Source organism: Numida meleagris, chromosome 1 (assembly GCF_002078875.1).
Source record: "Numida meleagris isolate 19003 breed g44 Domestic line chromosome 1, NumMel1.0, whole genome shotgun sequence".
NCBI lineage: Eukaryota > Metazoa > Chordata > Aves > Galliformes > Numididae > Numida > Numida meleagris.
This window is the reverse complement of record NC_034409.1, coordinates 134,464,600-134,476,794: the sequence shown is the minus strand read 5'-3', so window position 1 is coordinate 134,476,794 and position 12,195 is coordinate 134,464,600. Positions and strand designations below refer to the sequence as shown.

Sequence of the window (12,195 nt, the reverse complement as noted above, 5' to 3'; positions counted from 1 at the left end):
AGGCGGAATGAAGACTTACTCTTTTTCTGCTCTGGTGAGTATGTTTAGCACTTCCCAACAAAACACTTGCAGGGCTAATGGCTCAGAGCAACCCTGTTGGTGCTCAGGGCAAAGCCCTGCAAGAGGTGAGAATTTCTCAATTGTTTCCTTCACTTTTTAGCCTGGCTTTCGAACGATTATGTGCTACTCCGATGTGCCTACCCCTCCTGCTGCCCTAGTGACTTTTAGCCTGCTGGGCACTTTCAGCAGGGAGAGAGCTCAAAGGGGCCGTGATGGCCACAGAGAGCTGAACCCACTGCAGCAACACCAAGTTGGAAGGGAAGGAAAAGTAATAACCATTTGAGTTCCTGAGCACACAAAGAGCTTCAGCCCAAGCATGTTTTATGAAACAACAGCATCCTCGAGGTAGAACAACTCTGGCTGAGGAGGGGATTCTCTGGTGCCTACTAAGGGATGAACATGCCTTGCAGCTGCAGCATAATCCAGTTAAAAGTCAATCAACCAAGACACACAAATTCTTCAGAAAGTAGGTGTCATTAGTTTCGCTGCTCGTAGAGCTGTTTGATTATTAGCTAAGACTGCACCTCTCTCCACATTGTGCTGCAGGATAAATTAATCCCAAATGGAAAAGAAGATGGGGGCACCTAGGTTTAACAGTAAAGCGCAACCTGAGAAGCAAATACAATGAGCAGAAGACAAGAAATTTAGCTTGTCTTTTCCACAACTAAAACTGAAATAAGAGAGTAGTGGAAACAGTTGACTTCATAAAGCTGAGAACTGAACTCACCTCGTTCACCTTGTAAGTGAAAATAAATGTAAGGCTTCTGCACCTGCCATTGCAAGGCAAAATGTATTTTGTTCATTCTGAAGGAGTACAAATGCAATCTGATTTCTGAAACAAACACTATTTAAAGCTTAATTACATTTCTAAATGTTTCTTTTGGATTTTTCATCTCACAATGCTCAATGATACAGTTGTTAAAGGCCTCATTAGTATTTTTTAAATAAAAATTTTCTGCTTTGCTTCTAATACTGATGCACAGGCAATTTATTTGTATATTGTACAACCTATATGGACTGGATATAGTTATTCAGTAAGATGTTTGCATGGCATTTTTTGTTTCAAACAGTTCTTTTTTTTCACCCAAGGAGAGTCTGTATATCGACAGCTCATTTTATCCACCCATCGTCTGCTCTAGGGTTTGCAGACAGAACATACTCTTATTTACGTCGGCTAATGAAGTTGACTTCAGTCCTTTAGGCTTTCAAACTCCTTTGCAGAAGCACTGAAAATCTGCAAGGAATGGAGATCTGATCGTTTTGGAGTAAAATTAGGTGATGTACTCTCTGTACAAGTGTCCAAGCAAGTCTGTATTTTAACAAGGTAAAAGCTACCCTCACAGTAAACGGAGGAGCTTTCTTCAAGTGTTAGATGAAGGTATGAGCACAACTGTGAGAAACAGTCTCCCAAAAGGAATCACGACTATAGTAAAGTCTGAAAGCATCAAGAAACGTTACAAGGGAGCCCAAATACCCACAGCAGTATTTCCTGTGTAGGTAATACAAAACTCCTTGATAATTCTGTTATTCCCTGCAATCATAAACAAGCCCATTTCCCCAGCTTTGTTCTCTAACAGCACAGTGAAAGCTTATGATAAAGCTGTGTTGTTTTCCCTGGAGCACACTGTACGCCCAGCACTTTCTACTTCTCCAACTCTCCAAGATTTCTAATTTATAAATTACAGAAATTTAACTTGAGAACCTCAGCTATACTGTGTTGAATGAAATTTCTCTTCCTCTTGGCAAAATATGACTTGTGTATACACACACACGTAACTCAAGCTAAACTCCTCATACTTCAGGAATGTGCAATCTGCATAACCAAGCTGCACTTTGAGTTGGGATAGTGAAGCAAAAAGCACCCAAGCCTGTCACTGCTGAGACTTTACTTTGGTTTTTACACTGCTAAACTTAAAAACTCTGAATTTTTATTATTTTTTTTTAAAGGCCAAATGGTGAAAGTGCTTCAGGTTAAAAAAAAAAAAAAAAAGTAGAAAGAAACTGAAAAACAATGCTCTCTTTTTTTCCTTGCCAACACTGCAAACAAATGCCAGGAGGTAGGGCTGGCAGAGCAGACCAGGCTGGAGCAGCTGGGAGGGAAGGTCTCACATTCTTTTCCTCGTTGTGAATGGGTGAATCCCAAGGACTGTGCTGGGCCCTACTTGGATAGAGCAGCTAGAGGGTAAATGTTTACTTAAGCCTACGTCAAACACTTAGAATTTTTTCAGTATACAAAACCGAGCTAGAATGTCATGAGTAAGTGAATACTGGGACATGGTATTTCCTCCTCTGCTGAAAAGGCAATTCATTTTTGAAATACAGTTTTGGTTCTGATTAAATTTGGGCACAAATTCAGGTGAGTTCTTTATTTATGCATATGAATATTTCCATTCCCTGAACTTAACTACAGGACCCCTAGAAAAAGAAAATACACCCCTCTTCCCCCTCAACTGTTGTTACAAGTGCTAGCAAGAGCAACAGGCAAGTCTGCCTTTTAGCAAGCTACCTGTATGCCAATCGGGCAGGCACTACTTTGGGAAGCTGAAGAGGCTCCTGAAGAAACTTCACCTGGCTGCTGAGACACACTGGGCTTTGGGAAAGTCATAAAAGGGCTGGGATGAAACTGTAGCTCTGGAGGCTGGAGGGGAGCTGGCATATGCAAAGGGCTGCTGTTTGTCACCACTAATCCACTAAGGACTATGGACCATTATTCCAGGTCAGTGCACTAATTCGGCAAGTGCCTTGACTTCCCCTAAATACCAACACACTGGCATCCATTTCACATCCTCACCCTACATACCTTGCTCAAATGTTTTCCACTCCTAAGAAAAATCCTTTGGAGCTGAGAGAAGACTTACACCCAGACCTTCTACTTCCACTCTGACTGCCTGAATGACAATCTTGCAGTAATTTGGAAGTCATAAATAATTTTTTTCAAATTTTATTGCCAATACAGAAAAAAAAGTCTTAATATTATAGGGCTCCTTCTTCATCAATTAAGATAATATAAACTCTGGAGTGTTCTTACAAAGACAGAAAAAAACCTCTGCTTTTCATCAAGCAGTACCTTTCAACTACAAACCTGCTTATCCATTTCCCAAGCGAGCAGGCAAAACTTTTCTCTAGTTCATATCCTGCCAATTAAGGTTTCATGCAGGAACAGTTTGAGTAATGCATGTGTCAAGTAGAACTCTTAAAAGTCCTATCACGGCTCTGTCTGTACAGAGTGTGCACCACTGCACATCTAAGTAGCCTCAGGAAGGAGATCACCTTCCCATCTATCTCAGGGCCAAGATTAAAAAAAGAAGGATCAAATCTTCTTCCTGGAAAGGAAGAAAACAATCATTTTTACTAAGTTGTTTGGATAAATGCTCCACTTCCTCTTCAAATTGTTTATTTTAGTTTGTGTAAGGTGACAAATGGAATTGTAGCTTACTCACTGGATGCACTGCATTGGTGCAATTGTCATAGCAGCAACTCTCATGCATCACCAGGTCATAGAATCATAGAATCACAGAATCAGCAAGGTTGGAAAAGACCTACAAGATCATCCAGTCCAACCATCCACCTACCACCAATAACCCCACTAAACCATGTCTCTCAACACTATATCTAAATGTTTCTTGAACACCTCCAGGGACGGTGACTCAACCACCTCCCTGGGCAGCCCATTCCAGCGCCTGACCACTCTTTCAGAAAAGCAGAATTTCCTAATGTCCAGCCTAAATCTCCCCTGGTGCAACTTGAGGCCATTCCCCCTCGTCCTGTCACTAGTTACAAGAGAGAAAAGGCTGACCCCCCGCTCACTACAGCCTCCCTTCAGGTAGTTATAGAGAGTGATAAGATCTCCCCTGAGCCTCCTCTTCTCCAGACTGAACAATCCCAGCTCCCTCAGCCGCTCCTCATAAGGCCTGTGCTCCAGACCCCTCACCAGCTTTGTTGCCCTCTTCTGAACACGCTCCAGGGCAGGTCCATGTGCTTCAGGACTTCCTCTCTCACACTGCAGCAGAGTGAATTCCATGTTGCCACCAATGTTTCTCTAATGGTATATTACTGCTCTTGGCATTAGGCTGTACATCCTTCAGGGTAGAAAGTAGAAAATTTACTTACAAAGTACTAGCTATTTGGCACTGACAAAAATAGGGGAAAGGATGCATAATACATTGTGCTCTGCAGTCCTCTGAAAGGTGTCAGCAGATGCACAACAAGCCCATCCATGTGTAACAATAATGCAGTAGTGTGCGATGTCGACATTTGCTGATCAAGTGAAAATAATCAGCAAGGACATTCACTTTCATGGCTCACTAATCTAAGACCAATACATTCATGACCTGTCCAGTGCCAAAAGCAAAGAAATACAGAGCTACTTAAGCACAAATTTCACTTACCTTCCTGACTTCCTGGGTGCAGATGAAGTGGTCTAATGTCCATTACCTTCCCCTGTGCTTTACCTCACCTTTGGCCCTTGCTCCCTCAGTACCCAGCTTAGTGCTGACCTGACACAAGTTCCTAACCCGATGGATAACTATTTGCTTTACTCTGCATGAATTTCAATATCATTGTTCTGGCTCAGCTGTGTCACCTAAGTGCTCCCTAAAAAGGGGAGACAAAGCCAACATGGCATGGCCAGAGCCCCCACTGAAGGACTGTGGTGCTATCAGCAGTTCATAGACTCATAGAATCACTAAGGTGGTTGGAAAAGACCTCTCAGATTATCCAGTCCAACTATCCACCTAACGCCAATATTGCCCACTAAACCATGTTCCTTAGTACCACATCTATACGTTTCTTGAACTAGCTGTGCTCCATGCCAGTGGTGCTACGAAATCCTACAGCCTGACTTGGCTCCCCAGTGGTAAAAGATCTTGAACCAGAAGAGCTCAGCGGTGAGCTCTTCTCCAGAAGAGTGACATGCAGAAAGATAAACTACCATGTTCAGTGTCTTGCTCCCACAGGGAGACCTGCCTGCCTGGACAACGTGCCCAAGCAGATGGCTGTATGCTGGAGGGTAAGTGATGAGTATTCAGTGTGAGAAATAGAGAGTCCAGGAGAGGTGAATAAAGGTCACTCAACTACAACATCAAGTAAAATCTCAAAGTCTTGGTCCAAAAACCAAAAAGGGTGACCAGAGCAGATACCCACAAAATTGGGTAAGACTAGGATCAGCCTGGGCATCATCGCCTTCAACTCATTCTCCCTTTTGTTTATCAAGCAGAACAGAGGCTGATTGTCTTCCCTTCCAAAACCCTTTACAAGCTATTTTTGGTTCAGTTTTAAGCTGGAACAGTAGTGCTGACCTCCCAGTGTACTCACAGTGATGGCAATGAAACACTCCAGCAGAAATTAACACTGGGGGGAAAAAAAAAAAGGAAAAACAATAGGAGCACGGAAGAGGTTCTTTTCTCAATCTACAGAAATGAGAGGAGAGCAGCGTGCCATCTGTGTCGGCTCAGAGAGCTCTCACTGTGTACGACCTCTCAATGATATTAAATGGATGTGATATTTTTAGTTTACACATTTCTTCTTTTTGTGATGGCTCAGAAAATCCCCTGCAGTCTGATGAAAGTTATTTTGCTGCAGTATAATTTAATGGCAGTCCAGTGAGCTTTCCGTGAGCCACAGCAAGATCAACACAAGCAAAAACACTGCCATTTGCCAATCGGAATAATTTTCTTTATGCCTTCGGTAAGCCCACAGTAAATTCATCAACGTATTCAAAGATACAGTTAGAGACAAAAATGCCATATCCCAAGCTTTGCATGTACAAGTACCAGTCAGTTTTACAGTACCACCATCTGTTTTTTCACATACAGACATTACAACTTCCAGAAGCCCAGTAAAACACTAAGCCATTAAACTTCCTTGTAGCTTTAGACCATCTGCTTCTTCATCCCAAAGGTTTCCCTCCCCACCTACATTTTTTTTTCCCCAACCGAAGATGAGAATAGAAAAAAAGTCCTCCTGAGTAAGTACAGGTTTTAACACATACAGGTTCATGGGTACAGTTACAACAGGCTAGAAAAAAATAATCTTGGAGAAACTATGATTAAATTCTGCATTTTCACAACTACGCATAAGGGTAATGTGAGATGCAATGCTTCTGGGAACACACGCAAAGGCTCAAAACAGCATTATTGTGGATTCCCAGGGAATTTGTCAACAACGACTTTTTCTCTTATTCACTCCTCTAGCAATGATGTGTTTTAAAGAAGAGCATAAAAATGTGTAGACCCCATGGCGTCTTGAGAGAAACCAGATCTTTGTTTGTATACTCACTAATATAATTTAGATCCCCAGTGATAAATGTCTTACGGATTATGCCTTTTTATGCCTGAGTTCACTGCACTTTCCCACTGAGAAAATATTCTGTCAATCAACTTAGGTCCTGCTTCCTCTTTGTCTTATGCCAATTTTCTTCCACAGTGCCAAATCGTGAGCTAAAAGCTTACAGCAAGGGGAACAGATGGGCACACAACTGCCCTGAGCTGTGGAGATGCTGCCAACTATTTTAAACAAAATTTTAATATATATATATATAAATGCTTTGCAAAGAGAGTTTCATGTAAAAAGAAGACCAGCCACATCAGCATCTTCCAGCCCTATAATCCATGTCTGCAATGAAAATGGTAACTCCAGGGGCTCAATTTAACTTCTACTTCAATGTAACAGAAGAGCTGGATGCCAGTGCCCTTCCCAGCCCCCAGCAGTGCTGCATATAAAAGTACTCAATGTGCCTTGGAGCACAGGAACACAGCACTGCCATCATCCCCTTCCAGCCTTTCTTTTTCCCTGTGGGGACTGGGGATTTTTGAGTCCTGTGTTAAATCCTAAGCTCTAGCTGGAGGAAGCAGAGACCTCAGGGAGACATGGGTAGCCCAAGTCTCACCCAGCTACGAGCCAGTTTTGCACCTGTAGGCATCAGCTTGGAAGCAGCTTCCCTAAACATTGCCTTTTTCCATTTACCAGTAGAGTTTTTCACAGTATGAATGCTGTATGCATGAGTAAGTATGAAATGCATTTTTATTTTCAGTACTTACTTTTTAACACCATCTTAGCTTCTTGAAGCCATTTCCCCACATACAAACTGTAGAAATTACAGATTTTGATTCAAAGACCTTGAAAATAAGAATAATTCGCTACCAACACACAAATCAAACAGTTGGAAAGGGAAGAGAGAGAAATAACAAACATAGGAAGTACATTAACAAGCACAGAAAGCAAGCAGGTAACGGCATAAATGAAGTAGCAAGAAAAGTCCTCACTGCTCATTGGGAAGTAAGATTTTCTGTGTACCAAGAAATTAAGTCACATGAAGATATTGATGCAAAATACTGTTGTCTGTGTAAGCCAGGCTTAAGAAAATGGCGCCTCTGAGTCTGCACAGTCAATGCATTAAGGATTACGTGCAATCCCATAAAATTAGAAAGCTTCACCCATTGCTTTTTGTTAAGTTTCTCCTCAGTATTGTACATAGGTAATTACAATTGGTAAGACTTCTTATATATGCTTATTGTATTCCAGCTTCCCAATGTTTTTTCCTTAAGAATATATTGCAAGGCCCTTTCTTTCTTTTGTGCCAGAGACACATCAACTTAAAAAAAAAAAAAAGGCTGGAAAAGGCAATGCCATCCCCCAGACAGGTCATTTAACACATCCTTTGCTTAACTGATCAGAAAACTCAGTTGTTTCCTGGACAACTGACTTGGTCAATGTAGCTTCAGTAGTACCTCTACTGTTTATCAGCCCAACTGAGCATTTAGCTGGACCAAAGAACCTTTTCTCCTATTGGTTTTGTTTGGTAGAGCTGTTTTCAGTTGGATTACCATGGCAAGTACAACCTGCTACTAGTGTCAGTACCTCACAGGGATGCAACAGCCCAGTGGTCAGATGCTCATTTTTATCCCAAGAATGAGCAGATAAATGCAAAGCATATACCACAAATGTGAAACTGTTTCCTCTGGCTACATCAGAGTAGGAAAACACTTCCATCTGCAAACGTGTTAGCTAACTTGCTTTAAATAATGTGACTTTAAGCCTGACTTGACATGAGTGTGGACAAGCCGCAGGCTTCCCCAGTGGTCTACCCACAAACAACCTGCAGTTTTTGAATAAAACTTGCCCTCAGTTGCATCCTGTGCTCCTGGAGTTTTCCTGGTTTGAACATTCAGATTTTACTGATGGATCAAGCATGCCAATCCAGGCTTCACACTGGGTGAAGGAAGCAGGATGTGCCAGCGCCCAGACCTCCTCAGAGCCTGCACGGTGGTGGGCTCAGGCCTCCTCAGAGGTGCTTGGCAGCTGCTGGAGCGTGGCACCGCAGAGCAGTGCAAACACCTGGCTGAGCCTCCACGGGGCTACATGCAGCATGGTTGGGTCAAAGGCCACCTCCCAAATCGTGCCGATACCTAACACAGGCCTAATTCTACTTGCCTCTCTAGTGAGAGGTCCCAGAATACTTCACGGAATCTATATCACACGTCTCACAGACAGAAGAGGCCGAAGGATATGGAGACCACCACAGAAATAGTCAATCTTCTGCAAGTGGGGTAAACTTGCACCGCCACTCTGTTCCTCAGCTATTGGGGGGTCCCCTCTTTGTTTCCCTCACACAGCATCACTTCCAGAGGGGACACAGCAAGCACCAAACCACAGACAGCATTCATACCTTCAGTGTTAACCATGGCCTCCTAGATTTCTTCAGGAGCTCAAGCCACTACAGCACTCTGCTAGAGTCCTCAATGAGAGACAGATCCCTCTCACAAACTTTTCTCTTTTTCCGAAGATAATTAAAGATCTCATTGCAAAATGACAGCCACTGAGCAAACAGAAGACTGTATCCAATTTTTGACATGTACTATTTTCTAAGCAGAGTAAAAATTGGTCACATTTTCCCTTACTGTGAGCTACTGCATCAGCTTCTGATAGCTTGGCATGCTTTGCCTTAGGGTCTGAGGGCCAAGTGTGAGCACTGGGAATAAGCCTTGGGTCAGTGTGCTGCCCCAGCCCCTCTGAGCATCACCCAAGATTCCTTGTCACACTGACACTTGAGAATTGATACTCTGGGATCTGTTAGTGAGATGTCCCCAAAGCCAACGAAGCCACAGGGCCGGGACCTCTACCTGCTGCTATTTCTACACCACTCTAGCTGGTAGCATCTCTCTGATAGCGGGGAAAAAAAATGGCCAAAATTCAGGGCTCTGCTTTCCTACAGTAAAGTGTTCTGTATAGGGAACTTGGGTAGTATAGCAGGAGACCTCACGCCCTGTTTCTCCAGTGCCAGAAGGAAATCCACACCTCATTTCAGCAGGAGGGAGACCCTGGTTCACTGCCTTGGGCAGGCAGTAGACACAGAGATCTGACACCAAAGTAAGAAGACATGCCTTTAATCTCCAGAATTTAAAAGGGTTTGTCGTCTTTGCAACAGACAGATGTTGCCTGACAAATCTAGTAATGAAACTTTCATAAATCGTAACATGTTCTTCTGTAAAGCACAGCTCTCCGAGGCTACCAGAGAAAGGGTAAATGAACTCCCATCCCCATTCAGAGTGCATGAAAACATCCTCTGACGGTGAATAAAACATGTCTTTATCACCAATCTCCATCATTAAAATGAAAGCCTATGACCTGCTACCCCAGCTGATGATAGCTTTATTTTTCAGGGGGAAAAAAAGAGAAAGCAAGCCACCGAAATGAAACTTTGAAGACAACCAGCTGCATGTGCTTTAATTCCAATTACAAGGAGAGCGTCTGTATGCCTGTCTTGCAGAGGCGTGATACTAATTCCAAAGGCTGTTTAATATGGCTATTAACAGTTTATTTTTGCCCCCCTCACCCCCCCCAGTGTAGATGCAAACAACAATTCCTGTGAGGACTGGGAAGCATACTGCGGCCCAAGGGCTCTGCTCCATGGGCTTGCCTCCCATGCCTTACTATCCTTCTCTGCAGCCAGAGCCTCCCTAAGAGTGTCAAGCTGCTTCTGGGTCCTCCCTCTCTCAGTGATCACGGGAGGAAAGAAGTCTGACTACATTTTGATGCCACCTGTTGCAAAGTCCAAGAACAATATGCATTGAGACTTGCAGCTGTTTCCTATACTGTGTTCATTTTTAATATTGTGAGGCTAGAATTCCCCAAGTATTAAATCAGCCTGAATTTAAAACAGCACACAAAGCCATGGCTGCGGTGCAATTTAGCAGAAACCACAGAAGCACATGCTTTACACTGAGGTTTACTCCTCAATACACAGAAATGGTCTGGAGGACACATACAAAGGGACTTGTCCATTCAGTCCCAAAAAAGCAAGCAGGATCACACTCCTGAAGAACAGACTGAGTTTGGCACAGGCTCCTTCTAGTGCAATCATTTCAGCAGAGAAAAGGCACTCCAATTACTTTAAAACTGTTCTGGGCTTTCTACAGATGTGCTGCTCCTCTAATTATATTATTTAAAATTCATCTTCCAAACCTCACCTAAAGTTTTCACTGAAATAAGTACTTCACTTGTGCTATCAACAAATAAATCTTTCTTCTTTCTGCACAGGACATGTACAAAGATAATCACTATATATTATGTGTATTATGCTAACAGTGCCTCTCCCTCTCTGTCCAGAAAATATTCAACATTGTTTATACATTTTGGTTGTGTTTAAGTTCTCCCAATCATTTTTTGAAAATGCTTCGCGAAAAAGCTGATGCCTATCAGCAAAAAGGGACGTGAGAAGCGTCCCCGATGCAGCACTGACAGCAGCAGCGGCGTCCTGCATAGCCCTCCCTGCGCTCACAGCCCCTGTAGCATCTGCTGGGACGCCAAACACAGTGCCATCAGTCTGAGCTGCAGCACAAAGATCGGTTCAAAGGTTAGGTCATCTCATTTAACTCCCACACAAAGGCTCCAACATAAAACCCTACCCTGATTATTTATAGCATAAATCAAGACACTGTCCAGAAAGCCCGAACCGTCCCAAGCTTGTCCCAACTGGCCTTATCAATAGCTTGTTGTCTTGCCTTATGCCAGGCCTGTCTTCACTGCCATAACCATGCAAATCAACAGCAAATCATGCATATATATTTGTAATTTATGTGCTTAGGGTTAACCCAACACCTTTGCTGAAACCATGGAAGAAGAACTCCAGCAAAACAGAACAAAATTTGAGGATGTCCACAGCAAAACGCTTCTTTACAGCAGAATATGCTGTGAAGAAATATTCTCAGCAGCGATTTTTTAAATACTTGTTTAGTAGTAAATGGATTAAGTTTAATGTCGTGCCTCCCATCATTTAAACTATTTATATCCCCCATTTTTGTAATTTAAGTCTCTTTTACAAGGAGTTAAGAAATCTTACTCTACATTTTAACAGCAACCCTGTATTTTTATAAAGAAAGATGTACATTCGTCATTTTTATTAGTGTCTGTCACATATTCTATTTAGAGTTGAGAATATATAAAAGAGAAGAACCCAGTGCTGTTAAGGACTGGCTGGACAACATGATGCAGTGCTGAAACTGGGCAGCTTTCAACTGTAAGCTCTTTGTTGGAATAAAATGAAGACTCAGCACCACATAAATGTTTCATGAATTTCTATCAAATTTGCTGAATTGTAAGCATCAGACAAAAAAAAATCAGTGAAAAATGGAAAGGCTTCATTTTGACATTTTGAAAATGAAAGGTTCCGATTTTCTCATTTGAAGTTACTTCCATATACAAATTTCCCTTATTTCTCTGAGTACGTGAATTTGACTGAAGCTAAAATAAAACCTTTCCTATCACGTCAGACAAAATGTTTCACTCAGCCCCAAACACTTTGGAGGCTGTGGGGTGTGTTGGGCATTAGCCCTCAATTTTCTGAAAATTCTGCCTAATTCACTCAGTCTGACATGGAACCATCTTTCTTCTCTCCCCCAGAGACACCACTAAACACAAATGTGTTGCTCACCATCCTCTGCTCAGAGGGCATTTTTCACACCCAGCATCTGATATTCTGTGAAATGGCCTTAATACGGACAAGGCCTTAGAAGTTTAAATATTTTATATTGATAAGCCAAAGAAGCGAATGTAATAGTGACAGAAATACCCAGCAGTTGGTTAATTATGTTTTCTTCCAATTTATAAGAGCTTCCTTAGGATTCTCCTATTCCAGAG

At 42.4% G+C, this 12,195-nt stretch overlaps 1 protein-coding gene across 1 annotated transcript in view; it reads right to left on the bottom strand.

Moving 5' to 3' along the window:
- SH3RF3 (SH3 domain containing ring finger 3) overlaps nucleotides 1-12,195 on the bottom strand; it is a gene marked incomplete at its 5' end in the record, with an annotated part of 238,431 nt that overhangs the window by 126,611 nt on the left and 99,625 nt on the right. The window lies entirely within an intron of this gene.